General features: G+C 44.9%; 1 protein-coding gene across 1 annotated transcript in view; it reads left to right on the top strand.

Moving 5' to 3' along the window:
• Positions 1–861: 861 nt before the first annotated feature.
• Positions 862–6,000, top strand: part of MPG (N-methylpurine DNA glycosylase) — a 45,224-nt gene continuing 40,085 nt past the window's right edge. The window contains exon 1 of the mRNA XM_067551188.1: positions 862–971. The gene's annotated coding sequence lies outside the window, so the exon portion shown is untranslated. The remainder of the gene's footprint in view (positions 972–6,000) is intronic.

The following is a 6,000-nucleotide window of genomic DNA, read 5'->3' as shown; positions in this document are numbered from 1 at the left end:
GATGTTGGGGAGAATTGCTTTGCCTGGGAAAGGGGAGAGGGTTAGAAAGTTCTGCTGGAGGGACCAGGGTTCTGCCTGGGCTCAGTGTAGCGAGGTGAGAACATGGTGCTGCTTGGGCCCATCAAAATGTGAGGGAAGTAGGGCTCTGTGTAGGACAGAAAGGTGAGGGGATGCTATGCTCAGACAGATAAATCAGGCTCTGAAAGGTAGAGTGAGGGGAGAGAGCTCCACCCAAGCATAGAGGCAAGTACCTTGGATTTTATACAATAGAAATACAGTAATTAACATGCACAAGGTGTGGAGGTTGGTATCTTAGTGGTGTTTGCATGCAGGGCTGTCCATGTCTGAGGGGTGTGTGTACACCCACACATGCTTTTAATGGAAGAATCATGATGGGCAAGCAAGCAACTGCCAGTAACTGCAGGATCTATTGGTGTTGTGGCTGCCCTCGCTGTCAGATTGCTCTCTCCATGGCAGGCCTGTGCTGTGCCCCCCAGCTACCTGCACCCCTCCCCCCACCTGCTCTCTCCAGGGCAGGTCTGTGCTGTGACCCCCGCTACCCGGGAGCCCCACCCGCACTCACGCCAGTAGTAACAAAGGCTGCGGGTGTTCAGGGGGAAGGTTTTTTTTGGCTCAAGTGGCGGGCAGACTCAGAGCAAGGCCACTGCTCAGGGAAGCGCAGTGCAGTCTGGGGTGGGGGATGGGGAAGGCTCGGCTCTGCTGGGGTCGGGGACCCGGGTGGGGTGTCCCCCACCCTGACCGGGCGGGCCCGGGCCGGGAGCTCCCTAGCGCAGGCGCCCGTGCCTGAAGCTCCGGAGACTGGAGTCCGGCGGCGGTGGCCTTTGGGGGTGGGGTCTCGGGCCGGGAAAGAGGCGGGGCGGAACCCGGAAGGTGCCGCCGAAGCCGGGCGTGGAGCTGGGTCTGCTGCTCTGTGGCTGTGGCGCGGGTGGGGCCCTGGCCTTTCCGGTGAGGTGAGGCTCCGTGCGGCTCTTCCCGGGCCCCCTCGCTCGGAGCGCCCGCCGGGGGCGCACGGGCCCAGGTGAGCAGCACAGACGGACCACTCCCTCGGCCGCGGCCAGCGGGAAACCCCAACGGGCGGTCTAGCTGCAGTCCCCCCTTCCCCGGGGCTCCCCCAGCAGCTGGGGGGGCATTGGCTCCAGCTCCCCCAGTAGTTGTTGGGGGTGCGGGCCAGCTGTAGTTTCTCTCCCAGCTCCAGAGGAGATGAGGGTGTTGTTGCGACCTCCTCTACCTTAAGCCTAGTACTTGGTCTGTAAACGGAACATACCTTCCCCGTGGTCACCTGTCCCTTTGTGCACCGCACTCAGTGCTACGAGCGCTAAGACCATTTATTGCCTTGCTCTGAAGGCGGTTGACTTCTCAGGCTGGGAAGTGTGAACAGAGCAATTGTCTGTGTTCCTGGGTGCATGCTGATCTTCCAGCAGCTGAGCATACAGCTGTGCCAGCAAGAACTTAAAGTACTGCTTGTGTTTTTTACTGCAAGCTAACTGTGTGCTGTACAAGCAGGAATACAGCTGCTGTCTAACAGCAGCCTTACATAAAGTTTAGGACTGTAAGAGAAGCTTAATGCTACATTAATTTGACACCACCTGCAGAGTTTGGTCCCCAGTTCTGCAAAAGCTGTGACATGCTTAAGTGAGTGCTTCACAGGTTTGGGGCCTAGGGTAATGCCAGTGTTGTTAGTCATGCTAAAGACACCATGATAAACATTGGTAAATAGCGCCTCAGGATCTTGAATGGCTACAGCAGTGATACTCGGACTGGGGCTTGCACACTGCAGGTGGCTCTTTTAATGTCTCCTGTGGATCCTTGCAGCAAACAATATTAAAACAGTCTGTGATTTAATTAACCAGTCTATGTTATTAACCACTCAAAGGATATTTTTGCTGTGTTATTAACCAATTGTTATCAACTTGCACTAAGTTATGAACTTATTTGCTATGAAAATAACATTTAACTAAATATTTCCCGTCATGCTGTTTAAATATTGATAGTACTATAGTAAATGAAACAATGAATTTACACTACTGTGGCTCTTTTGGGTAATGTTGATTGATAATTTGTGTCCTGAATTGCTGAGGCGTGATTAAAACTGGGCTACAGGTAATCAGTGCCTCCCTTTTATGTTTAATTTAAAATAAAGTTCTCCAGCAGCACAGTGCCCTTAACACCATGCTGGGGCATTGAGTTAGTGCTGCGTCAGAGGGCACAGTGACAATCACTTGCTGCTTCCTTAGGGGAATCTTCCAATGCAATGTCCAGATGGCCTGGGTTTGCTAACTTGAGAGTTCTGACATCCTTGACTGCAAAGGTAATATATGGATGGATGGTTTTGTTCAGTTCTTTACGATATGTAAAGAAGTCCTGGATGAAATCTTAAGGGAGATGGAGTTTACATTAGAAATTCAGTATTGTCTACTTCAAAGACTGTGTGGATGACTGAAAAGGTAGTAAGGAAATGACATTACAGGTATCAAGGAAAAGGAATCTGTGCGAAGGAGATGGATTTTTATTCTGACTGTTTATACTCTTGGTGCTTTATTTATTTGTTAATGCCTAGCTAACTCAAATGCCTGACAGTTTTGGAGGGAAGAATCAGTAACAAAGAGTAACAATTCTGCTGCTTCATTTAAGAGTTGCCATAGTTACCACTGGAGTTAGTGGCTCCTCCAAGGAGTCCTCAGCAAAAACAGGAAAAACAAGACTTATACATTCATATGTTAAGGCCAGAAGGGACCATTAATTATCACCTGTAGTCTGACCTCCTGTGTCACATAGGCCAGAGAATTTCACTCTGCCTATCCCTCATCAAGCCCAATAGTTTGTGATTGAACTAGAGCATTTTTTTTTTTTTTTTTACAAAGACATGTGGTTGTCTTCCAGTATTCCAGTAATGGTCTCATCAGTGTCAAATACAGAGATAGAAACAACTCCCTACTCCTACCTGATATTCCCCTGCTTATTCATCCAACAATTGAATTTGCCCTTTTGGCAGCAGCATTGCTGTGGGAGCACATGTTCAGTCAGTTTTCATCATGACCCCTAAATTTTTTTCATAGTCACTGCATTCAAGAATACAGTTCCCCGTGCTATAAGTAGGAACAAAGAATGCAGGCCATAAATATAGGATCTTACATTTGGCTGTATTAAAATACTTTGATAACCCCAAAGGTGCCAACCAGTCCAGATTGCTCTGCAGGGGTGACAGGTCCTCATCCTTATTTACCACCCAATAATTTTTGTCATTTTGTGAGGATTTTATATTTTCTTCCAGGTGATTGATAAAGATATTCCATATCATTGGAATGAGAGCTGATCCTTGTGGGTACCCGCTAGAAGCATCCCAGCTTGATGATGAGTCTCCATTAGCAATGATGTTTTGAGGTCTCAATTAGACAGAGTCTATTCCATTTCATATGTGCTATATTGATTTCTGAATGATACTGTTTTAATCAGCATATCATGAGGTACAAAGTCTTGCATAAATCAAAGCATATTGTATCAACACTTACCTTTATCAACCATGTGTGTAATCTCATTTAAAAAATCAAGTTTGTTTGACAGGACCTATTTTCCATAAAGACCATATTTACAGACATGAATTCTACTATCTTTTAATTCTTTATTGATTGAGCTTTGTATCAGCCGTTCCATTATTTTACCCAGGATCACTGTCAGTCTGTTTGGTATATATTTACTCTGATGATCCTATTTACTTTTTTTAAATATTGGCACAACTTTACCGTCCTTCAAGTCCTCTGGAGCTTCCCAAGTATTACAAGATTTATTAAATATTAGTGTTAATGGTCCAGAGATCTTCTCTGCCTACTCTTTTAAAACCAATAGGTGCCAATTATCTTGACCTGCAGTTCTAAAATATTTATCTTTTGTTGAGTCTGTTTAATGTCCTTTTTAGTTACTGTTGGCACAGAAAGGATTTCACTATCATGTGTGATACCAGTATATCATCCAGCTTCATTCCAAATTAACAGAAATGTTGAACACTCTTGTCTTGTCTGCATCATTAATGATATAATCACCATTTCCATGTATAAGGGACCCATAGATTGTTAGGATTTCTTTAGTTCCTAATGTTTTTGTTTTTTTTAAACTTCTTATTGGTCTTAACATCATTGGCCATAGATGATGTGAAGTAAATATGTCAGACCATACGTTATATTTCTTTCTCAAAGGGAATATAATAATAACAATACTTAGCACTTACATAGCTCTGTTCATCCACACATTTAAGTATTCTTTACAAAGATAGGTACGTATTATCATCCCCTTTCGTGGATAAGGAGACTGAGTCACAGATACTAGATACTTTGAGCAAGTTAACAGAGGAAGTTGATGGTAGAGCCAGGGATAGATCTTATCACTCCCACCCCCTTTCTCCATTTCCTGAACCATGCATGTGACATTTTTCTTAAATGATCATTGATATCAGTTCAGTTGATTAAAATCCCAGGATGTTGAGCTGACTGACATCTGCTGTCAGTATTAGTCTTAACTCCTGTTACATTTAATACATAATTTTGACATTTCAGCTAAAAATAAAGGTTTGTGTCATGTGCTTGAATGTTGAAAAGAGCCTGGAATGGCTTCAGTTATAAAAACTTGTATGTAGATTTTGAAGCCGTGAATTTTCATTAGTTCTCTTTTCCTGTTCTTTGGAGCAGTATGAATGTTTTATTCCAAAACTACTAAGATGTCTGGTCAGATGTTACAACACATGTGGAAGCCAGACGGATGGGAACGTACCGGGAGTTCTTACAGGAAGCTAACTTCCCCTGAAGCCTTGTAAACTGTGGCCTGAAAGAAACCCCATTTTGTTGTTGTTTTGGTCTCCATTTTGAATATGGAATCCATTTTGAATCTCTTTTGGACCTTTCCCACCCTTTTGTACTGGAAGTGAGAAGGAGTGGCGGGAAGATGTAATCTGCCTAGCAACTAGTGACTGTGAGCCGTACTCTGCCCAGCAACTGGTAGCTGTTTAAGAGCCGAGGAGAGCCTGAGGCAGATCGCTGCTCCATTCCAGTGGCAGCCATGTGTGCCCATTGCAAGCTGATCGACGGATCAAGATCAGAAGAATTACTCACTGTTTCTGTCTTTCCTTCTCGATCTGTTGTTCCTGGTATCCTGTCTTCCTTCCTGGTGCCTTCCTGATCCTTCCCACCTTGACTGTTTGTTGACCAACACCCTGTTGGGAGAGGAAAAACATGATGATGTACCGAACCTTCCCCTGTGGCCTGGGTTTTATGTTTTAGGGAATCAGGGCTTTACACCTGACTCTGGGTTTCACACCTGATGTCTCCTTAAGCCCCCGAGCATTGTTCAGTGTTTTGCCCTTACCTGTTAATAAATACTTACTTTGGTTTACCATCTTAGCTGATTGTCTTATGATTTTACAAACTGACTGGTGATTAAGATACAGTAGCGACTGAGGGGTTCTGTAGAGTGAAGATTACTCTCCCAATTTAGCCTCAAGTTTAGTTATCACCCTAAATCCAGCTAGCAACCCAGCAGTCAATAAGGGTGGGTCTAACCATTCATTTTGCCAGACTTTTAAAGTATTGGTAGGAGTACCCATAATCACAGTCTTTATTTAAAAAAAAAATAAAATAGTTAACTTATAGATTGTAGTTATAGTTGACTAGCCTCTGCCTCCACTCCCTACGTAGGAGCAGGGACTGGGTTAATCTCTGATGACAGCACAGAGCAGACAGAGTCTGAGTTGCTATGTAGGAATGCTGTACAAGGTTGGGATGTCATGCTGTGGGGGCTGCACACTACACCAAAAATCCAGGGGGACGGCTCATCTGAGGGGAGGGACTTGATGCTTTCATTCAGGGCATTGTAGCAGCTGACAGGCTTGGCATCTGCTTCTGGAGAGCCACACTTAAGACACCCTGCCTTTCCTGTATCAGCACCACTCAAGTGCCCGTCTGCTTAAATGGGCTGTCTGTCACACCTTCTCAT

Source organism: Emydura macquarii, unplaced genomic scaffold (assembly GCF_026122565.2).
Source record: "Emydura macquarii macquarii isolate MOO-44397 ecotype Brisbane River unplaced genomic scaffold, CSIRO-AGI_Emac_v2 contig_1348, whole genome shotgun sequence".
NCBI lineage: Eukaryota > Metazoa > Chordata > Testudines > Chelidae > Emydura > Emydura macquarii.
Note: the sequence above shows the minus strand (reverse complement) of the source record. Positions and strands in the feature narration are given on the sequence as shown.